Below are 24,852 nucleotides of genomic sequence, written 5' to 3'. Positions count from 1 at the left end.
CAGGAACGCTATGCTCACCCTCTCTGACCACAATCTTCTCAGCAGGTGCGCTCTGCGTTCAGGGGAGTTTAGACCTCGGACATTATTGGTCCAGTACTTAAGACTTGCCGGTCGGAGATCCATTATGTTCGCACAGGGGGGGGATGGAGACGCGGCCCGAGGCCAGAAATAGGTGGGGGGATAAATAATAAGGGGAGGGTTGGTTAGGGGATAGAACTGAGAAATAAGGGGGGAGGAGGTGTAAATGGGTAGGTGTAATTTACAGGCAATTACGATCTCGGAGTGGGTGTGTATGTTCAACTGGGTATTAGTGTCCTTGTCCAGTGAACCCCGCTCTTATCTACAAGGGAGATCTGTTGCGAGGGGTGCCAAGTGACTGCCCGTCACAATAAAGTAGGTACTGTTGTGAGTGTTTGTGTCTCTGCCTCCATTGGCTCCCAACCCGCGGGTCATGTTCCAGTTCGCGACTGAGGTGTGTCATGGTGGGGATTGTGCTATTTCCTTCTGTAGGAGGGTGTTGCGTGGGGTCGCCCTGCTCGGGGGGGGTCCGGTCGGTCTGGGGTTTATGTATTTCCCTCCGCGGCTGGTTCGGGTGGGTGGGATTCAGGAGGGGGTTTGGGTTCTGTCTGTTTCCTTATTGTATTGTCCGTGACCTCCCCCTCGTCAGTCGGGCACGGTCCGGTCGTAGGGCGGACACTGTGGGTCCTGGGGGAGGAGTCTAGTCGGGGCAAAGCATGTGTAGTCGGGGGGGGAGCATGATTCTGACGTGTTTTCGTCTGGTGTCGCCTAATGCGGGTGGCATCTTAAAGTGGGCGCTCGCCGCGTCCGCATGACTGGTGTTCAGGGGTAGGGTGAAGCCTTTGGTGCGCTTCCTGCCTCGTATGGGTTGCGTCCTATCTCAAGTTGGTTATCAGTGGGTGGGTGGTTCCCTGCATGGGAGGGTATGGTCATGCGACACTGCAATGTGTCGGGGAGTTATGGTCACGCCGTCTGCGCAGTACTTATGCAATAAGCAATAAATCACTAGCTCTGTCCCACTGGCATTTCTTCCACTGTTTCCCCGGCCTCCTCCCGGTCGCTCCACCCGACCACTCTTCCGCCCCCTTGATGGCACAGTCAGGCGGTCGTGTGGTATCGGCTGTTGCGGGCGGGGCGGTGCCCACTATGTGTTAGGTCTGCCGGTATGCCGCCAGCTACTACTGCCTTTTGTCACAGGTGGGGATGTGCAACCAAACATGTGCGACATTACAGTTTAGGCTAGTCTTGGTCTACAAGGGCGTGCTACTTTTAAGCGTGTCGCAAAGCTGCAGTTGTGTGATTTGCGAGATTCATAGCAGGCATACAGTACATCAACAGCAATATATAACCAACTTCCACCTTGCTGCAACCCTACCGCCCCCCGGTCGCCCCAGCTCGCCACCCCCCGCTCCACGGAGGAACGGCCGGGCGGCGTCAGCTGCTGCGGGCGAGGGGCGTCACTCATGTCAGGCTATCTAACGTCTACCTGTTGTTCTCAACCTTCAGCCCTTGCTCAATTAGCGTCGTGTAACATTGTAGGCCGAACTCGGCCCCTGTAGCCTGCAACACCGCGATGAATCTCGGTGCGGCTTCGACCTGATCTATACAATATTTAGTAAATACACATTAGTAGCAAAACCCACCCACCGTTCCCCACATTGCATCCTAGTACGCCCCTCGAACGCCCCAACCGACCCCCCCCACCGCCCTTTTAGGGGGACGGTAGGGTGGTTGCGGCTGCCGCGCGCGAGGGGCGCCTTCAGTGCGCTGGCTCAGCCCATGGCCAGTGCACGTTTAACAACGCATATCCTAAGCAATTACCCTCAGTGCAACTCGTGTGACAAAACATTTCAGCTTGCGGGTTAACTCGTCTCACCATCCCACCCACTCAGTCCCCTCGTTGCTGGCCTGTGTATGGTCGCAGTCTGGCCGTTCAGGCCGCGTTGGGTGTGAGGCCCCTTCCCCCAATCCCGCCACCCAAAGCTAGTCGCCCATCCTCGCCCGGTTATCCGCCCGTCCCCCACCCAAACAAATATGTTTCCCCGGGTATGTGCCAGGCAAGTGTGCATCAACCCCTTGGCCCTCAATGCGTCTATCTGGGCCCGGTTCGATCCGGCTGGTGTAACGATCAGGATATTCGTCTGGGGTCCCGGTTCAAGTCTCCTACCCCTGCACCCCCTGGGCCTGGATGCGGTCTGACAGGCTCTACTTCTACACCCGATTGCATGTAGGAGAAACACGTTATTATTTTTTGGCTTCTCACCGGGATTATATCACCCCGTCCTTATCGTTATAACTAGGTACCTGAGGCTTGCAACCTACCATGTTTTCTTATTTGATTATACTACAAAAAAATGTGCAACTCTCATTTATGACATGCTTTACCCGTTTTCATTATACTTACCACAAATGTCATGATGTATTACACGCTTTTGTTCTCAAATGCACAACAAAAATAAAGAATTTAAAAAAAAAAAAAGAAGAAGACCTGGCAGGATTAAGTGATGACAAAACATTAAAAGTGTAAAAAGCCCCTAAATTAATAACTCATACTCTCTCTCTCTCTCTCTCTCTCTCTCTCTCTCTCTCTATATATATATATATATATATATATATATATATATATATATAAAAAATTAAAAAAATAATGATATATTTGTAGGTGTGCACGGTATCCCCAGCAAGTACAGGCCTCCTAACTCTTCTACTTTGTCAGAACATGCAAAATATATTTTACAACAGCTTGCTTTTAATGAATTAAGCATTAATAAAGTTATAGTATGCAATACTAAGAACTAATTTAAAAACATTTTTGCCTCATTTAAAAATTGAATATAACTTCTACGGTATATTAAATATTCTGGAAAATACCAGATAAGAATTTGAAATACAAGTTTAAACTACACTGCATTTTCATGTGTGTGCTTAGGTTAGCAATGTGTTCCAACCGTGTGGCATTTTAAAAGTGACTTTTAAGTTGACACAAGGCTCTGAAGGGCTGGTTGTAATATAGTACCTCAGCTGTCACTCAGTGCCAGCAGTTGTCAAGACCCTTCTAGGACAAAATCAGTAGAACTCATGTCATTTCACTGACTCACATATCCATTTTTCTCAAACAACACTAAACATTCATATAGGTAAGTAATAATTATTCTTTATTAATGAATTCATTTATAACTATATAACTGTATTGGCTTACATAACTATTAATAACTTTATGTTAAAGTATTACTATGTTTGGCTATATAATTTCCTCCCATGCATGCCCCTGAAGAGTGTTTAATCCAAAAGATTTACTTTATGTCTTTGTTGCACTATATCAGAGAAAGCAATATATGATATTTTTGAGTGGCTCTGATTTAATATCTTAGATTTAAACATAACACGTATTTGGGAATGCATGATATTTTCTGAAAATATTGAAAAATGTACTGAGAAATGTTTAGTAACATTATTTTGCTACTATAATGTTTTTTATATTTTATAATATTTGTGTCTGGCTTCCTCAACAATCATTTTATGTAGGCATCTTTAATTTTGGAAGCAAGTTTTAATAGAGAAATGTTCTAAATATTGTGCTTCTGAGCATCTGAGCAAACAACCTAAATAATATTTCCGTAATATTAGTTTGTATGTTTGCATGTTTATATGCATGCTCATACATCCTACAAAGTAATAATATATTGGGTAAACTTTTATTGGCATAGCGACATAGTCTCATATTGGTTTAAGGACTCCTTTTAACATATAATAAAATAATGAGGCATTATCCTGAAAAAAGGTTTCCCTGTTGTCCAAGTCATTTTAGGCACTATAATCATTATAGCCAATGAAATGTGAATGAAATTCATATTACTTATGTGGAAGTGTAACTTCCCTGTTAGCAATAGATGAGAAGAAGGTCTAAGGTGCCTCATGGATCGTTGGTTATGGTCAAACTGCTCAAAAATGGTTTGACCAAGAACTGGGAGATGGTATAAGTAGAGATAAGCATATAGTAATTATGGTGCAAAGGTTGCTCTTTTAAGATTACAGTTCTGCTTTAGTCCAATTTTAGATTTTATTTCATACAGTTTGGATTGCATGGGTGAAAAGCAGTCAACTATGCTTATTTAACAATAAATACAATATTATGATATCGTTAGTATTTAATTAGCACTAGCCCCAAAAAGTGACCTATTATAATATTTATACTAACAATGGGAAGGGAAATGAAGAAGTAATCACAGGCATTATGACTGTTATTTCCAGATAAGTATACACACAAACCTGATTTGCATAACATCCGTTATCTACTTGCTTCTCATTATTACTCTAATGCAAAAGGATGTAAAGAAATATTTAAAAAAAATAATAATACAATAACATATCTCGTGCTACCTGCTGCAACTAAGTTGATCATGATTCTATTTATTTTTTGGTTAACACACCTGTTTTTTTACTATGTAACATCCCTTCTAATTTGTGACTGATTCCCCCCGAATACCTCAATTAACTGGGAAAAATACTTCAACAGGCTCATGACCCATCTCTCTTGCCATGACATTGGCAGAAACAGTACCCAATACAAAATGTTCATATAGTGAAATTTCTGTTACAGTACGCAAGTAATTTATTTTAGTTTTGATTTTCCTAATGAACTAGAATTACATGTAAAGGCTTACCATCCCAAATAATGGTCCATAAATATTACTGGCACTCAGAGTATTGACATTTCAACCAGCAACAATCGGGTTTTAAAATTATCTTGGACATCTAAGCTTGATATTCTTCTGTTACCAAATACCAAATAAGATGTAAGCCAAGCAACATAGTTTTACATCAGTGCTATTACTGGACAGAGTTATCCTCTGGGTAGGTTAATAGTAAATGAGCCAGAATTTGCTTGGCTTCTTTTCCGGTATGACAACTGGAAGAGATAGCTACACGTTAGCAGCGAGATTACCTTGAACATTCACAGATGAATGTAATTTTCCATATCACCCTGGAAAATTACATCATGTTCCATAGTTGAACACATATGTACTCACTACCAAAAGCATTGCCTCTCACTTAAAGGGACACTATAATCCCCAAAACAACTTTAGCTTAATTAATCAGTTTTGGTGTATAGATCATGCACCTGCAATCTCATTGCTCAATTATCTGCTATATAGGGGTTAAATCACTTTGTTTATGCAGCCCTAGTTCACACCTATTTGCATGTGACTTACACAGCCTTCCTAAACACTTCCTATAAGGAGTTACATAATGTTTACACTTCCTCTATTGCAAACTCTTTTTAATTTAGAATATCATACCTCCTGATCTGTTAATAGCTTGCTAGACCCTGTAGAAGGCTCCTGTATGTAAGTAAAGTTCATTTACAGAGCAAGAGATACAAACTTTCAAAGTAAGTTAACATCTAATTGAAAATTAAACCATTTTGTTTCCATGCAGGCTATGCCAGTCACAGCCAGGAGAGTTGTGGCTAGGGCTGAAAAAACAGAAACAAAATTATTTAACTTCTACATGGCAGTGAACTGAGCAGTTAGATTTCAGAGGCAGGATCTATGCACAAAAACTGCTTTATTAAGCTAAAGTTGTTTTTCCTGACAATAGTGCCCCTGTAATGTTGTTTGAAAGGAAACTCCAAAAATAAATATAATTTGTAGTTCATATAATTAATTATTACAGAAAATATGCATTTATTAACATTTGCATATTTTCTAAGCCCTACAAGTTTGCAGGCATTAGCATATATGATCTTTGTGGTTAATGAAAATGTACCACCTTTTGCCCAGCACTTACTTTCTTGTTAGTGCTAGGCACTGTCCGGTAAAATGCCTTGTAAAGAGATGGGTAATTCATGTAGATTTAAGGTTTGTAAATAAAAAAACTTTTTAAAAATAGATAAATAAAAATACAATCTCAGCCAACCATTGGATTGGTATTATATTCCACATAAGCCTTTAACCCCTTAAGGACACATGACATGTGTGACATGTCATGATTCCCTTTTATTCCAGAAGTTTGGTCCTTAAGGGGTTAAACAAAGGGTTGCTTTACTATTCGATAGTACCATGTATATTTTAACTCCCACCAGCCACAGCCAAAATGTCACACAACATGATAGGGGTCCAGCAAGGGTAGACAAATAATTGCACTCATTTTGATGGGACATAAATTCTAAACATAGTGTTTGTGCTTTTTGTTCCTCTGACCTCAGTGCCAAATTAATATAGCGGTATTGGAACTGCAGCTGGGGGCCCATAATTGATTGTTGTTGTTTTTTTTAATCTTTATTGCTCTACATATAAATAAAAAATAGCTTTGTAATTAAAGTACAGGAATGACTATAAAGTGCTATTATCAATAATATACAGTAGGTGTGGGTAAATAAAATAGTCCAAATCAGTCTTAAAAATAGTCCAAAATTATTATGAGTACCCCTTTATAATGAATTTTGCAGTGCAATAGGAATTATTGGGAAGGCAGTAGGTCCTTGTATCTGCGAATATGATGGGTAGAAGATTTCTACAGGATTATACCACTAAACGCTATCAGAACTGGAGCTAGTCATAGCTCCACAAAATGTGAGTAAGTGATCATTGTTTTATTACCTATTACTCATTTAAGTTGACATATTGCACTATTGGATTTCTCGTTTCTCATAATCCATACATTATGTCTTGCATAATGGATTACACTAAGAAATCTTCTCCCCATCATATTCGCTGATACAAGGACGTACTGCCTACCCACAAATTCCTATGGCCCTTCAAAATTCATTTTAAAGGGTTAATCATAATAATTTATAGACTATTTTTAAGACTGATTTTGACTGTTTTATTTACCCATGCCTACTGTATAATTTTAATAATAGCACTTTGTTGTTCCTGTACTTTTTTGGCACAGCCATTTTTTCTTTGTTGTTCGTGTTGATCTCCTGAAGGTTTAGAGGGATCCCCTTCTTTTGGTTTGCTGCCTTAAGTTTGATTTAATTATTGTATTACTCTACATATGCTTTTTCTCCAAGTTGTTGTGCACGGAGAAGTCAGTATGGGAACTTCAGAGTAAGGCATTGGACAAGTGAGGCCTGAGGAGAGAAAGGATTCAGAGTTTGTCATTAGGAGACTTGGAGATTAATTTTGTTGCTAACTGCAATTCGGTCAACTTCGTGCTGATTCGGAGATGTCCAAAATTCAAATTTCCGAACCACCAGGTGCCACATTCTTGGAACAAATAACTTGTTCAATACACAATGGTAATTGTTTTCATTTGTGGTTCAGAGTGCCGTTTCTAGCACCAGTGTAGCAGAACCCTAGTCCTAGCAGGGACTTCCCTGTGCTGGATCACCCAAGAGTAAAATCAGGAATAAGAAAACACCAAGTAAATATCCCACCTCCTCCCCAGCAACTGGACGACACACAGTTCTGGGAGTACAACTGGTTTTATTCCTGCCACACACAGCTTTTCTTCATTGCCCCTAGCATGGGGTTTCTCAGTCACAATTACAGGTATTTCTTCTCAAGATCATCTGTGTCTGAGAGATAATTGCGTAAGAAAAATATATAACTTAATTATCTCTCAGGTACAGAAAAATCTACAATATTTTAAAACATCCCAAAAAAAACATTTCAATAACTTCAGAACCCCACGAAAGTCATATCACGAAATAGCTTGGATCCTAGCACACACTTTGCCAAAATATCACTCAGATCCCTTTGGTGGTTCGGTAACGCAATTCGAATGAAGTTTTGACCAGTCGGCCACGAGGTGATGCCCCAAAACAGTTCCAGAGAAAACAAGGCAAAGACCAGTCATCTTTCAGGGGTTCTCATACGAACACTGATGAATGGTTATTAGGGTATGAATGCTCTCCCTGTTCGGTAGTTTATTCCTCCCGAACACCATTCTCCTAACTGTTCAGGAAGTTGGATGGGCAGTGGTACCAGTTTCCCGGGAATTTGCGGGGATGCGTATTCAAAAATAGTTCCACGCTGTTGATGACCATGTACCGCTGCCCTCGTTCAGGAGATAAAATGGCCGCCAATTGTTTGAACACATGCGTTTGTTTATACGAACGGCGGCACACAGGGAAAGCACTCAAACTAATAACCCATTTGTGGTTAATTATGAAGGTGCATACAAGGGGCCACACAGCAAGTGGGTTTGGTAAATGAATGGGTATACGGACAGCCAAACAAAAGAGAATACTATATATAGTATATTTGAATTCTCCATTCTGCTACAACCAGAAAAAATTTAAATGGAATGGAGAAGAGACTTTTAGGGAGTGGAAGGGGGGGGGGGGGGGTTGGGGTAGGTCAAATAAGTATGTTAGTTTACCATGATGGGCAAGAAGTCTGCCCAATATTGTGGGCTCTATCTCCTGTCCAACCAAGATGTGGATAACACAAGTATATTGATGGTTAAGGGACAGTAAATGTTGATTTCATTTACAGATCAAGTGACTACTGACCAATACAGGGGAAAAAAGAGGAGCAGTAAAACAATCTATACTTCCAAGTAGATTACGTTTGGCCTGGGCCCTAGACAGGTTGCCTGATTGGTGCACCCTTTTAGAGCTCTGGGCTCTGTTTCTGTGGGTGGTGTGTGAGAATGTGGATACTTGCTGAGGGTTGTGTGTGGAAGAGGCTGAGGGTTTTATGGGGGACGGGAATGGTTATCAGGCATTATGTACCTGTGTATGTGCCTTAGAGCATATATGGGTGCATACTGACTATGTCTGTGTCTCTGGCATGTGTGTGCCTTCGAGTATCTTACAAGTCTCTTAAAGTCTTGTAAGATGGACTGAGTTTAGAGCTAGAAAAAAAGAGATTGACATATGGTATGAGTAAGCTCAAAACACATCCTGTTAGTGACCCTCCAGCCCTATATTGACCAGATACTAGAACCATAGGGGATTTTGCTGTTTTAGTGCTTTCTTGCGATCAGACTCTATAAGACAAATATAAGACATCATATTTGTCAGCACTGTTCATGCAACTTAATAACAGCTTCAATCTATCCTTTAGTTGAGTTGAAGAAATGTTCTTACAACTGGCATTTACTCTACAAATAGACTGTTGTACAGAAGAAATTCATATTTGCTATTTCAGTGTGTGCACAAATTCTGAGTTAGTGTTGTGATGTATGTAGTACAAGTGTTCTCAATTTTATCCTTTGGGTTGTTTTACCTTAGATGTTCTATCTTTAATTGTCTGTGGTAAAGCAGATAACAGTAGCACATTAGTGTCATACAATATTGCCCATGTAGCTCACTTGTAAAGCTCAACATTGTTTTAGTATTCATTGTGTTCTTATACTTCAATTACAGGAGGGAGATATGAAAATCCAGATCACTTTGCAGAGTTTAATCCTGTTCTATGTGCTTGCCTAGAGGTATGGCATGCATGGAGCAATGATATAATTACATCAGATAGTAGTTGGGAAAATATTTTGGAAATGAATGGATTAATTGACATGCACAGGTGCAATGCACTCAGTCCTTGGACATGATGCTATAAATTTGCAAGTTCCTTAGCTAGCAGACCGACCACAGGGGAGATGAAAAGATTTTCAGAACCAAAGCAAGAGACATCTAAACAGAAACTGACTGTCTTATAACAGAGGCAGTCTAGCAATTACATATTACATAGTTACATAGCTGAAAAGAGACTTGCGTCCATCAAGTTCAGCCTTCCTCACATTTGTTTTTTGCTGTTGATCCAAAAGAAGGCAAAAAAAAAAAAAAAACTGTTTGAAGCACTTCCAATTTTGCAACAAACTAGGAAAATTCCTTCTTGACCCCAGAATGGCAGTCAGATTAATCCTTGGATCAAGAAGCTATTAACCTTCATTGAAAAATTATATCCTTGAATATTCTGTTTTTGCAAGTATGCATCTAGTTGCTGTTTGAACATCTGTATGGACTCGGATAAAACCACTTCTTCAGGCAGAGAATTCCACATCCTTATTGTTCTTACGGTAAAAAAAAACGTATTTTTTCCAGTCTAAACGCATGACCTTGTGTCCCATGTAAAGTCCGGTTTGTGAATAGATTTCCACACAATGGTTTGTATTGGCCCCAAATATATTTGTATAATGTTATAATTTCCCCTCTGAGGCAACGTTTTTCTAAACTGAAGAGATTCAAATTTGTTAACCTTTCTTCATAGCTGATATGTTCCATTCCTTTTATCAATTTTGTAGCCCGCCTCTGCACTTTTTCTAGTGCCATAATATCCTTCTTTAGAACAGATGCCCAGAATTGCAAAGCATATTCAAGATGTGGTTCAACCAGTGATTTATAAAAAGGCAATATTATAGTCTCATACCGAGAATAAATGCCCTTTTTCATGCATGACAATACCTTGCTGGCCTTAGCCACTGATGACTGACATTGCACATTGTTGCATAGATTTTTGTTTATAACAATTCCCAAGTCCTTTTCGCGTGTTATCTCTAAATCGCTTCCATTGAGGGTATACGTTGCTTGTGCATTCTTTACGCCAAAGTGTAAAACTTTGCATTTTTCAAAATTAAATTTCCATTTGAGTGCCCACTACCCCAGTCTATCTAAATCCCTCTGCAGAGTTTTGTGTCATCTGCAAACACTGGAGAACAAAAAACAAGTCGCAAGAGTGCACTGAGGACGGACAGCAGCTGAAATAGCCTGCCCTTCGGTGGGTCCCCGCTCAGAACTCAAGCTAGTTTTAGCTCATCTTGTGCCAATACAGAGAGAACATCTCTTAAGCATATCAGACTGGTCCCACCCATACGGGCAGTCCAGATCCCAAATGCCAGCAGGTTTCCTCTGCACGAGAGATACAGCAACCCCAGACGATCATTTCAACCTTGTTAGGCATCATCAGTGAGGCATCTGCAACACTGAAACATGATTTTCAATGCATTTTTCTAATTTATTTATAAATATGTTAAATAGAAGAGATCCCAGAACAGAACCCTGAGGGACACCACTTGCCACCTCTGTTCAGCCTGACAATTTACCATTAATGACAACTCGTTGTACTCTATCCTTAAGCCAATGTTCTACCCAAGAACAAGAATAATCATCTAGACCAATTATTTTTTGTTTGAAGACTAACCTATTGTGAGGAACCATATTAACTGCCTTGGCAAAACCCAAATAGATCACATCCACTGCAATACCCTGATCTATACTTCTACTTACTTTTTTGTAGAATGCAATCAGTTTAGTTTGACATGAACTGTGCTTCATAAAACCATGCTGATTTTTGCTGAACCATGCTCTTCTCAAGGAATTCTTGAATATTATCCCTTAATAACCTTTCAAATACTTTCCCAAACACAGAAGTTAAAAACTCACAGGTCTATAATTTCCAGGCAAGGATTTTGAACCCTTTTGAATATAGGAAGCACATCTCCCTTGCTCCAATCCTCCGGAACACTTCCTGAAAGAAAAGAATCTTGAAAGATTAAATACAGAGGTTCACTTATTTCTACAATTAGTTCCATAAGTACTCGTTGATGAATACTGCCAGGCCCTGGATCTTTGTTTATATTAACTTTCTTTAGTTGCAGCAGCACCTTGTCTTGAGTTAACCAATTACAATTTTTCTGCAAGTTTCTAGCAGCAATCATTTGCACATCTATTGCCATGGTTTCTTACTTTAAAATATACGGAGGAGAAATAGTTATTCAAAATCTCTGCCTTTTCCTGGTCTTCATTAACTGCCCTTAACTTATAGAAATTGGCCTTTTTAAAATTATATGTTTTAGTATACCCCATGTGCTTTTGTTTTTTGGAGTTTATTTCAAAGGATCACTATTTCCCAAGTGATGACCTGCTTGAATGTTGGTCAAAAGATCAACGTTGTTTGTTAGAACCAGGTTCAGATTCCTTTCTAGTTGGTGCTTGTACAAGTTGTGACATTAAGGTGTCATTTAACAAGTACACAAACCTAATTACCTTTGCTGAACTACTAGTCCCTCTGTCCCAATTTATGTCTGGGTAATAAAAATCTCCAATAATTACCGTGTTACCCAGATTTGCAGCTTTCTCAATTTGCTCAAACAGCTATTGTTCTTCATCATCAATATTAACATTATTTGGTTTTTAACATATCCCAACCAATAGTTGATTTCCCTTCTTTTGCCCCAGGCAGATATTTACCCATAAAGCTTCCACATCTTCTTCATCACATTCCACTTGCTTAAGATTTGTCTTTAACTCATGGTTGCCATACAAACATACCCCACCACCATTCCTGTTTTTTCCGTCCTTCCTAAATAGTGTGTACCAATTTAAGCCAACTGCCCAGTCATGTGTCTCATCCCACCATGTTTCAGTTATACCTATTATGTCATATTGTTTCATGTATTCTATTGCCTCTAGTTTCCCATTATGTTATTTAGGCTCCTTGGATTAGTAACCATACATTTAATATTATCATGAGTCATTTGTACTTTTTGTAAAAAATCAACATTACATACCTTCTCTGTTCTGAGCTTGCCCCTCCCCTGTCTCCATCCCCCTTATACTGAGCTAAAGCGTATCTCCTTTCTGTCCTATCTCCATTTTGTAGATTGCTATGACCCTCCCCCCACTACTAGTTTAAAATCTCCTCCACCTCCAGCCATCCTATCCCCCAGCACTGCAGACCCTCTACCGTTTAGGTGCAACCCATCCCTGCTATAAAGGTTGTACCAAAGCGCAAAGTCGGCCCAGTGCTCTAAAAACCCCAAAGCCTCCTTCCTGCACCAAGACTTCAGCCACGCATTGACCTCTCTAATCTCCCTCTGCCTTTCCCCTGTAGCGCGTGGCAGGTAAAATGTTTTGTTTTAACTCCTGGTTTTCTGATTCCTACTTGAAAGAGTCTGCTTTCAAGCAATGTGAGCAAGCTTAGTGAGTTAGGGGTGTGCTTATATGAGACTACAAATCCCACACAGGTGTCAATTAAGGACCACTCCCCCAATTAATCAAGCAGCACAAAGGAGGGAAAAAAACACTCTCCACAGTATACAAACCACTCTCCAATGAACTCCTGGTTTTCTAACTCCTACTTGCAATAACCCATCTGAAGGTACTCTAGTAATACAATTGATGTTAATCACATTGTCAACATGCATTATGGCTCATACTGCAACCCACATTTCCCTGTGTAAAGTAGTATTGGTATGCGTGAGACAAAGGCTGATAAATATGATAAATAACCCACTAGTTGGACTGTCAAGCAAAAGGGAATTAATAGGCTTACAGTGCATTCCAATGTTTGTAAATAGACTTGTCATTTCCCCCTCTTCTCTTCATGCAGCACTGTGACAGAGATCTTTATTGTAGTAAAGTAAGAGCAACTCTCACCTACTTCTACTTGTTGTGATAATCCGTATTTAAGCAGTGCATTGTGCATGTATATGATATACAGAATTAGCTTAAAGCCAATAACAAGGTTTAAATACAACTAATTTGTATGAAAATGATCAAGTTGCAGTATATTGTCATACATTGAGCGAGTCTGTCATTGTTACCTCATTTTTGGCCGGTCTCTATTCCTATTTAATGACCATTATTATGCAATTAAAGGACCACTATAGGCACCCAGACCACTTCAGCAATTAAGTGGTCTGGGTGCCAGGTCCATCTAGGATTAACCCTGTCTGCTGTAAACATAGCAGTTTCAGAGAAACTGCTATGTTTTCTTTAGGGTTAATCCAGCCTCTAGTGGCTGTTTCATTGACAGCCGCTAGAGGCGCTTCCGCACTTCTCACTATGAGAAGACGCCAGCGTCCATAGGAAAGCATTGAGAATGATTTCCTATGGACTGGCTGAATGCGCGCGCGGCTATTGCCGCGCATGCGCATTCAGCCAATGACATCAGAAGAGGGAGGAGAATCCCCAGCACTGGAGAAAGGTGAGTGTTTAACCCCCTGAGGGCACACTCAGGGCACTATAGTGCCGGGTAAACAAGTTTGTTTTCCTGGCACTATAGTGGTCCTTTAACCATTTTACAGGGAACATTTACCCTTCCAGGGCTCTTTACATTGCAGGCTTTTAATGTAGAGGGTGCAAAACCTAGGGGATTTGGCCAAAACCCCTAATCTAGATATGTATAGAGAACAGAAGGATTGCCTTTATCAGAGCATGCATCATATTTAATGGTCCTGCTGTGACAAATACATACAGCATACAAAATTCAACTCACTCAACTTCAAACCAGCTTTAAAGCCCATAATGCTTTTAAAATAATTGTAATTAAAACGTTATTTTCAAGCACCATGAACACTTCAGTGATTTGAAGTGGTCCTTGTGCCTGGGGTCTGTATGTGCACGGTTTTGAAATGCTGCACATACAAAAATGAACCCCTTAGCCGCTGGAATTGCAACTCCACACAGTTTACATAGGACTCCATTTGCCAGGTTCTACTCTAAAGTATACGGGATGGTAAACTATAAATAATGGGAAAATAATGACATCAAGAAACCCCACAGAATACATATAATCAGACACTGCAGTGGTTTAGTAATATCTCCAGAACCTTGTGTTGACATTATTTTTCCTTAATACATACATACATTATGTATTTTCTTTGTATCACTTAATTATGCAATGTTAATAAGGAAATGGAAGAGCAAGCATTGATGCAATTCAGAAGTAGTGCGAGTCATTTTTATGTTGTCATAGAGCAAGGAACCTGTATGTGCAGTAGTGATGCACCGAACTGTTCGCTGGCGAATAGTTCCCGGCGAACATAGCGTGTTCGCGTTCGCCACCGCGGGCGAACACATGCGCGGTTCGATCCGCCCCCTATTCGTCATCATTGACTAAACTTTGACCCTGTGCCTCACAGTCAGCAGACACATTCCAGCCAATCAGCAGCAGACCCTTCTTTCCAGACCCTCCCACCTCCTGTACAGCATCCATTTTCAGGGGCGGACTGACACCTCACAGGGCCCTCGGGCAGTGGGTGAGCAAGGGCCCGCCCTCCTGGTCCTGGTACAAGGTTTTCTGGTTCCCTGCTATTCTTCTACCCCTTCTTTCTGGTGCTTTTACACATATATTATGTGTAGGCTGCCCAGCACACAGAATGGATGTGTGAGAGCCACACATCCCTGACTCCCACATCCCCGAGTGCCCCCCAAAATGGCCAGATTTACTTTTAAGGGGTTAATCCAACCTTAACCAGTGTTTTAATAAACACTGTTTTTAGATGGAGTAACCCTTGCTGGCGTGCCTCCCCAGCAATTAAAATAAAGCAAATTTAATTACACACTTCCACTAATTTTGCTTTGGACATCACAAGCAGCATCCCCCACATGTACAACCTTAAAACAAGCCACATGTGTTTGGAGTCTACTTGTGGGGTTGCGTGTGTGGGGATGTGGTTAGTGATGTGTTCCTGTATGTCAAAGTGTTGTGTTAGATTAATCCTTTCTTTTGTTTTACCTATTGTACAGCGCTGCAGAATATGTTGGCGCTTTATAAGAGATTGTAAAAGTTGTGTGTGTGAAGGCTGTGTGCAGTATTGCAATGGTGGGTATGCTGTTTGTGATGTGTATGTGAAGGGAGGCTGCATGTCATTTTGTATGTGTGTGTATGTGTCATTTTGTATGCTGCTTGTGGTGTGTCTATACAGTAAGGCTCCTTGTGGGTTTTTGCGTGTGTGAATGGGGCTATTTGCAGTGCATTATGTGAGTAGAGAGGGCTGGCTGTGTTGCAGTGTGTGTGGGATAGAATCTGTAGTAGGCATCTCGTGGTTACTGGGGCTGTAGTGTGTGTGCGTGTTTGTATAATAGAGGTTCTACTGTGTATAAGTTGGATAGTGGCTGTAGTGTGTGTGTAGGGGGATAAATGCTGAAATAGGTGCAGGGAGGCACAGGGGCTGTGGTGGGCACTGTGAGGCGCGGGGACTGAGGTGGGCTCAGGGAGGCACGGGGACTGAAGTGGGGGTGGGGCTGGACAGAGTATGAGGTGGGACATAGATGTTGTGGTGAGCTCAGGAAGGGACATAGGGGCTGTGGTGGGTACTGAAAGGGATAGGAGCTATGGTAGTTGGAGGTGGCATAAGGGATGTGGTGGGAGCATAGGGGCTTGGGTGGAAACATGGATAGGTAGATCCTGGGGTTAGTGTTGGGAGGAATGGTGGCTGAGGTGAGTGCAGGGGGGGTGAGGTGGGTGCAGGAGCAGCTGTGGTGGATGCAGACGGGGCTGAGGTGGGTGCAGGGGAAGCTGTGGTTGGTGTAGGGACACAGGAGGCTAAGGTGGGTAAAGGGAGAGCTGAGGTGGGTGCAGGGGGAGATGTGGTGTGTGCAGAAGGAGCTGTGGTGGGTGCGGATAGACAAGGAGCTGTTGTGGGCACAGGATGGGACATAGAGGCTGTAGTGGGCACAGGGAGGGACATAGTGGCTGTGGTGGGTACTGGAAGGCATAGGAGCTATGGTAGGTGGAGGTGGCATAGGGGCTGTGGTTGGTGCATAGGGGATTAGGTGGGTACAGGGATAGGTAGATCCTGGGGTAAGTGCAAGGAGGAATGGTGGCTGAGGTAGGTGCACGGGAACTGAGGCAAGTGCAGGGGGAGCTGTGGTTAGTACAGGGGGGCTGAGGTGGGTGCAGGTGGAGCTGTGGTTAGTACAGGGGGGCCGAGGTGGGTACAGGGAGAAAGGGGGCTGAGGTGGGTGCAAGGGGAGATGTGGTGTGTGGAGGAGGAGCTTAGGTGGGTATTGGGGGCTTAGGTGGGTACAGGGGGCTGAGGTGGGAGCAGAGGTGGGTACTGGTGGCTGAGGTGGGAGCAGAGGTGGGTACTGGGGGCTAAGGTGGGTAAAGGAGGTTGAGGTGGGTAATGAGGGGTAGAGGTGGGAGCAGAGATGGGTACTGGGGGCCTGAGGTGGGAGCAGAGGAGGGTACTGGGGGCTGAGGTGGGAGCAGAAGTGGGTACTGGGGGCTGAGGTGGGTAAAGGAGGTTGGGGTGGGTAATGAGGGGTAGAGGTGGGAGCAGAGATGGGTAATGGGGCTGAGGTGGGTACAGGGGGCTGAGCTAGGAGCAGGGGGGCTGAGGTGGGTACTGGGGGCTGAGGTGGGTACAGGGGGGCTGAGGTGGGAGCAGAGGTTGGTACAGGGGGGCTGATGTGGGTACTAGGGGCTGAGGTGGGTACTGGGGAGCTGAGGTGGGTACTGGGGCTGAGGTGGGTACAGGGGGGCTGATGTGGGCACTGAGGTGGGTACAGGGGGGCAGAAGTGGGTACAGGGGGCTGATGTGGGCCCTGAGGTGGGAGCAGAGGTGGGTACAGGGGGGCTTAGGTGGTAGCCGAAGTGGGTACAGGGGGGCCGAGGTGGGTACTGGGGGGCTGAGGTGGGAGCAGAGGTGGATATTGGGGGCTGAGGTGGGTACAGGGGGGCTAAGGTGGAAGCAGAGGTGGGTACAGGGGGGCAGAGGTGGGTACTGGGGGCTGAGGTGGGTACAGGGGGGCTGAGGTGGGAGCAGAGGTGGGTACTGGGGGCTGAGGTGGGTACTGGGGGCTGAGGTGGGTACTGGGGGGATGATGTGGGTACTGGGGGCTGAGGTGGGTGCAGAGGTGGGTACTGGGGGCTAAGGTGGGTACAGCGGAGCTGAGGTGGGTACAGCGGTGCTGAGGTGGGTAGAGGGGTGCAGAGGTGGGTAGAGGGGTGCAGAGGTGGGTAGAGGGGTGCATAGGTGGGTAGAGGGGGGCTGAGGTGGTTACAGGGGGGGGTGAGGTGGGTACAGGGGGGCTGAGGTGGGAGCAGAGGTGGGTACTGGAGGCTAAGGTGGGTAAAGGGGTGCTGAGGTGGGTAGAGGGGTGCTGATGTGGGTACTGGGGGGTTGATGTGGGTACTGGGGCTGAGGTGGGTACGGGGGCTGAGGTGGGTACTGGGGGGCTGAGGTGGGTGCAGAGGTGGGTACCGGGGGGCTTGTGTGGGTACCGGGGGGCTGAGGTGGGTGCAGGGGGGCTGAGGTGGGTGCAGGGGGGCTGAGGTGGGTGCAGGGGGGCTGAGGTGGGAGCAGAGGTGGATACTGGTGGGCTGAGGTGGGAGCAGAGGTGTGTACTGGGGGCTGAGATGTGTACTGGGGGCTGAGGTGTGTACTGGGGGCTGAGGTGTGTACTGGGGGCTGAGGTGGGTACAGGGGGGCTGAGGTGGGTACAGGGGGGCTGATGTGGATACTGGGGGCTGAGGTGGGAGCAGAGGTGGGCAAAGGGGTGCTGAGGTGGGTACTTGGAGGGGTGCTGAGGTGGGTACTGGGAGGGGGGCTGATGTGGGTACTGGGGGGGCTGATGTGGGTACTGGGGGGGCTGATGTGGGTACTGGGGGGGCTGATGTTGGTAGGGGGGGCTGATTTGGGTACTGTGGGGGGTGATGTGGGTACTGGGGGGGCTGAGGTGGGTACAGGGGGCTGAGGTGGGAGCTGAGGTGGGTACAGGGGGCTGAGGTGGGTACTGGGGGGGCTGAGGTGGGTACTGGGGGGGCTGATGTGGGTACAGGGGGACTGATGTGGGTACTGGGGGGGCTGATTTGGGTACTGGGGGGGCTTAGGTGGGTACTGGCGGGGCTGATTTTGGGAACTGGGGGGGCTGATTTTGGGTACTGGGGGGGGCTGATTTGGGTACAGGGGGGCTGATTTGGGTACTGGGGGGGGCTGATTTGGGTACTGGGAGGGGCTGATTTGGTACTGGAGGGGCTGATTTGGGTACAGGGGGGGCTGATTTGGGTACAGGGGGGGGCTGATTTGGGTACAGGGGGGGCTGATTTGGGTACAGGGGGGCTGATTTGGGTACAGGGGGGCTGATTTGAGTACTGGGAGGGGCTGATTTGGGTACTGGGAGGGGCTGATTTGGGTACTGGGGGGCTGATTTGGGTACAGGGGGGCTGATTTGGGTACTGGGGGGGGCTGATATGGGTACGGGGGGGGGGGCTGATGTGGGTACAGGGAGACAGGGGGGGGGGTGAATTAAAATTATAAGAAGCTTACCTGTGCTGTATGCCAGGCTGCTCCAGCTCCTTATCGTCCAGTGCTCTTCAGGCAGGGCAGGACGTGATGTCACTTAGTGGCCCCGCCTCTTCCTCCTCACACACAGCACCGCACGGCTGGAGACCTGGCAGCAAGAACTGAATACTCACTGCCAGGTCTCCCTGAGAGAGGTGAAACGGGTGAGGGGGGGAGGGGGTTAACTACAGAGTGATATGCTGCAGTGGTCCTGCAGCATATCACTAGAATAACGGAGAAATCATGTTTTCTGGCTGAGGAGATCTCTGATCTCCTCAGCCAGAGCATGACTGTGCTGCCGGGCCCCTGACTGCCTCGGGCCCTCGGTCCATGACCGATCTGCCCAACCTGTCAGTCCGCCCCTGTCCATTTTAGATTCATTCTGAAGCTGCATTCTTCGATAGAGGAGGGAAAGTGTAGCTGCTGCTCATTTGATAGGGAAATGGATAGCTAGGCTAGTGTATTCAGTGTCCACTACAGTCCTGAAGGACTCATCTGATCTCTGCTGTAAGGACAACACCCCAAAAAGCCCTTTTTAGGGCTAGAACATCAGTCTGCTTTTTTTTCCTGTGTAATCTAATTGCAGTTGCCTGCCTGCCAGCTTCTGTGTCAGGCTCACAGTGGATACTGTGCCCACTTGCCCAGTGCCACCACTCATATCTGGTGTCACAATAGCGTGCATTTAAAAATAAAAATCTTTTTTCACTGTTATACATTGAATAGCAGTTACTTGTCTTCAAGTGGGTGTGTCAGGCCAACAGCATGTACTCTGCCAACCTCTGCCAGTGCACATTGCCACTCATATCTGGTGTCACAATAGCGTGCATTTAAAAACCCAAAAACTTTTTTCACTGTTATAGATTGAATAGCAGTTAGTTGTCTGCAAGCGTCTGTGTGTCAGGCCAACAGCGTGTACTCTGCCAACCTCTGCCAGTGCACATTGCCACTCATATCTGGTGTCACAATAGCGTGCATTTAAAACCCAAAAACTTTTTTCACTGTTATAGATTGAATAGCAGTTACTTGTCTTCAAGCGGGTGTGTCAGACCTACAGCGTGTACTCTGCCAACCTCTGCCAGTGCACATTGCCACTAATATCTGGTGTCAAAATAGCGTGCATTTAAAACCCAAAAACTTTTTTCTCTATTATAGATTGAATAGCAGTTAGTTGTCTTCAAGCGGGTGTGTCAGGCCTACAGCGTGTACTCTGCCAACCTCTGCCACTGCACAGTGCCACTCATATCTGGTCTCACAGTAGCTTGCACGCATCCCCCAAAAATGACAAGCAGAGGCAAGCCACCCCGCAGGGGTCATCGTGGTCATGGTGATGTGATTCCCTTTTGCCCTAGAATAATGCCCAGTTTTCAGAGGCCACATACCCTGAACTTGAAAAGTTCTGAGGACATAGTTGACTGGCTAACACAACACATCCAATCTTCTGCAGCTTCCGCTCGGAACCTTGATGCACCATCCTCCTCCAGCTTAGCTTCGGGCACCTCTCAAAATATCACTCACCCGCCTGCCACCACCACCAACACTAGCACCACAGTCGCTTCACTTGGTATGTCAGAGGAGTTATTTGCACGTCCATTTGAAGAAATGAGTGATGCACAACCATTATTGCCAGAGGATGTAGATAACAGGGATATGTCTCAGGCAGGCAGCATTACACACATGGACGGTGTGATGATGATGATGTTGTACCCGCTGCTGCTTCGTTTGCTGAGTTGTCAGATACAAGTGAAGCGGTTGATGATGACGATGCGTCCATGGATGTCACGTGGGTGCCCGCTCGGCAAGAAGAAGAACAGGGCGAAAGTTCAGATGGGGAGACAGAGAGGAGGAGGAGGAGATGAGTTGGAAGCAGGGGGAGGTCGTCGCAAGGATCTAGTGGCACAGCCAGACAGCATGCATCGGCACCCGGGGTCAGCCCGACAGCACGCCAATCAACGCATGCTGTGTCCACCACCAGAATGCCGTCATTGCATTCTGGTGGCCTCTGACCACAGCGATGCCATTTGCAACCTGTGCCAAAAGAAACTGAGTCGTGGGAAGTCCAACACCCACCTAGGTACAACTGCTTTGCGTAGGCACATGATCGCACATCACAAACGCCTATGGGATCCACACATGAGTACAAGCAGCACACAAACTCAAAGCCGCCATCCTCCTCCTGGTCCAGCATCTTCAGCCACATCAACCACTGCTGTCCTCCTTGCCCCCTCTCAACCATCTGCCACTCCGTCTCTCGCCTTGAGCAGTTCCCGCTCATCTGCCCACAGTCAGGTGTCTGTCAAGGACATGTTTGAGCATAAGAAGCCAATGTCAGAAAGTCACCCCCTTGCCCAGCATCTGATAGCTGGCTTGTCTGAACTATTAGCCCGCCAGCTTTTACCATACAAGCTGGTGGAGTCTGAGGCGTTCAAAAAATGTGTGGCTATTGGGATACCGCAGTGGAAGGTACCCGGCCGAAATTTCTTTGCACAAAAGGCAATCCCCAACCTGTACTCAATTGGGCAAAAGGAAGTAATGGCACGTCTGGCACACAGTGTTGGGGCAAGGGTCCACCTGACCACTGATACCTGGTCTGCAAAGCATGGTCAGGGCAGGTGTATCACCTACACTGCGCATTGGGTAAACCTGCTGACGGCTGCCAAGCATGGAATGTGTGGCTCTGCAGAGGAGTTGGTGACACCGCCACGACTTGAAGGCAGGCCTGCTGCCACCTCCTCTACTCCTCCTACTCCATCCTCTTCCATAACCTCCTCGGCTGAGTCCTCTTCTGCTGCTGCGTCTTGCTCCACATCAACGGCACCCCCCCAGCTCCCCAGGTATTATTCCACATCCCGGATACGGCAGTGTCACGCCGTCTTGGGTTTGACTTGCTTGAAAGCAGAGAGTCACACCGGACAAGCACTCCTGTCCGCCCTGAACGCACAGGTGGAAATGTGGCTGACTCCGCAGCAACTGGATATTGGCAAAGTGGTTTGTGACAATAGAACAAATTTGTTGGCGGCATTGAAGTTGGGCAAGTTGACACATGTGCCGTGCATGGCACATGTGTGTAATCTGATCGTACAACGCTTTGTGCATAAGGCTTACAGGTCATCCTGAAGCAGGCCAGGAAGGTGTGTGGCCATTTCAGGCATTCCTACACGGCCATGGCGCACTTTGCAGATATCCAGCGGCGAAACAACATGCCAGTGAGGCGCTTGATTTGCGACAGCCCGACACGTTGGAATTCAACACTCCTAATGTTCGACCGCCTGCTCCAACAAGAAAAAGCCGTTAATGAATATTTTTATGACCGGGGTGCTAGGACAGCCTCTGGGGAGCTGGGAATTTTTTTACCACGTTACTGGATGCTCATGCGCAATGCCTGTGGGCTCATGCGTCCTTTTGAGGAGGTGACAAACCTAGTCAGTCGCACCGAAGGCACCATCAGCGACATCATACCATTTGTTTTCTTCCTGGAGCGTGCCCTGCGAAGAGTGCTGGATCAGGCCGCAGATGAGCATGAAGAGGAAGAGGAAGAGTTGTGGTCACCATCACCACCAGAAATAGCCTTATCAGCATCGCTTGCTGGACCTGCGGCAATGCTGGAAGAGGATTGTGAGGAAGAGGAGTCAGAGGAGGAATGTGGCTCTGAGGAGGAGGAGGAAGACCAACCACAACAGGCATCCCAGGGTGCTCGTTGTCACCTATCTGGTACCCTTGGTGTTGTACGTGGCTGGGTGGAAGAACATACCTTCATTGAGATCACTGAGGAGGAGGAACGTGAAATGAGTAGCTTGGCATCCAACCTTGTGCAAATGGGGTCTTTCATGCTGTCGTGTCTGTTGAGGGACCTTCGTATAAAAAGGCTGAAGGAGAACGACCTGTACTGGGTGTCCACGCTACTAGACCCCCGGTATAAGTAGAAAGTGGCTGAAATGTTACCAAATTACAACAAGTCGGAAAGGATGCAGCATTTGCAAAATAAATTAAAAAGTATGCTTTACACAGCGTATAAGGGTGATGTCACAGCACAACGGGAATCTAACAGGGGAAGAGGTGAAATTAATCCTCCTCCTCCCACTACAACGCCGGCAAGGACAGGACGCTTTAAAGACGTGGTGTTGATGGAGGACATGCAGAGCTTTTTAAGTCCTACGCATCGCCACAGCCCTTCGGGATCCACCCTCAGAGAACGACTCGACCGACAGGTAGCAGACTACCTCGACTTAACTGCAGATATCGACACACTGAGGAGCGATGAATCCCTTCATTACTGGGTGTGCAGGCTTGACCTGTGGCCTGAGCTATCCCAATTTGCGATAGAACTTCTGGCCTGCCCCGCTTCAATTGTCCTGTCAGAAAGGACCTTCAGTGCAGCAGGTCCCTGAGGACAGGTGTCAATCCATATCTGCCAAGTCACCCTATGTAGGGGGAACAGTCCCAATTCTGCTCTGTGTCTGTGTGTATCAGGGTCCCTGAGGACAGGTGTCCATCCATATCTGCCAAGTGACCCTATATAGGGGTAACAGTCCCTATTCTGCTCTGTGTCAGTGTGTATCAGGGATCCTTAGAATAGGTGTCAATCCATATCTGCCAAGTGACCCTATGCAGGGGGAACAGTCCCTATTCTGCTCTGTGTCAGTGTGTATCAGGGTCTCTGAGGACAGGTGTCAATCCATATGTCAAGGTGTCAATCCATATCCATTGTGATTTAGAAATGTTAGGTGATTTATGCCCTTGATGGATTAAAACCAGACTCTGCATCAACTGTGTAATTTTCCATGGGAGTTTTGCCATGGATCCCCCTCCGGCATGCCACAGTCCAGGTGTTAGTCCCCTTGAAACAACTTTTCCATCACTATTGTGGCCAGAAAGAGTCCCTGTGGGTTTTAAAATTCGCCTGCCCATTGAACTCTATGGCGGTTCGCCCGGTTCGCGAACATTTGAGGAGGTTCGCGTTCGCCGTTCGCGAACCGAAAATTTTATGTTCGCGACATCACTAATGTGCAGCTATGAAACACTTGTATAGCTAATGTTGCTGCCGTAGGTATAACTCCACCTCCAACATCTCAAAACCCGGAAACCACTGTGTCAGTTTTGTACTTTTTCCTTGCACAGACACTCATTCATTGGTTGAGAACACTCAGACGACACTCTCAGACAATGAATAAATGGTGGGATCTACATCTGACTTCTGCAGCTCTGAAAAAAAATCAGATGTCGTGCTGTTGGCATTGAGAGAGACACGGCACCTGGAGGTATGAGGCAAACTGTTGCAAAATTGTTTGTTCCACTTCTGGGGAAAGCCAGTTTACTCCTCACATGATGATCAGTACACGGGTCTGTAATACTAATGACTAATGACAACATACTCAAAAATCACCCAGATCGGACCAGGGGTTCGGGAGTTATGAACAGGTACAGATTTGACCGACCGCTTGGGTAAAGTATCCGAAAACAGTTCCATGCATTTTGGCCCTGCGGTCGGTCACAGACAAGGGAATAAAAACATGTGAATTGCTTGTGTTCGTGGGGTTCTTTCTACCGAACAGCGGGCCGTTCGGTAGTTTCCCCACGAAGTACTGGAAGTCTGGAGGTCTCAGCGGTGTTTGCCTAGTCAAGTGTCCGATTTTAGTTCCAGACATTCGACGGCAAAACACTGCTGTTCGGTAGTCTAAGATGGCCGCTGCCACGTGTTCGTATCCCGAATGGCGGCCACCCAGAGAACAAAGACCACACTGCACGGATGGTTAATTACCCATTTGCAACATTGTTGCAAACGGTAATTGAAGGCACACTTCACACAAGGAGGTCTGGTTGTTCGGTAGTCTCATTCCCTTGCTTTATTCGAATGATTCTACCGAACAACCA

The 24,852-nt window shown here is 45.8% G+C and overlaps 1 protein-coding gene across 1 annotated transcript in view; it reads left to right on the top strand.

Moving 5' to 3' along the window:
* The first annotated feature begins 3,051 nt into the window (after positions 1–3,051).
* MYOT (myotilin) overlaps positions 3,052–24,852 on the top strand; it is a 107,551-nt gene continuing 85,750 nt past the window's right edge. The window contains exon 1 of the mRNA XM_063447512.1: positions 3,052–3,155. The gene's annotated coding sequence lies outside the window, so the exon portion shown is untranslated. The remainder of the gene's footprint in view (positions 3,156–24,852) is intronic.

The sequence above is a fragment of the Pelobates fuscus genome, chromosome 3, assembly GCF_036172605.1.
Source record: "Pelobates fuscus isolate aPelFus1 chromosome 3, aPelFus1.pri, whole genome shotgun sequence".
NCBI classification, from domain to species: domain Eukaryota; kingdom Metazoa; phylum Chordata; class Amphibia; order Anura; family Pelobatidae; genus Pelobates; species Pelobates fuscus.
The sequence above is the reverse complement of the archived record's forward strand: the minus strand, read 5'-3'. Positions and strand labels throughout refer to the sequence as shown.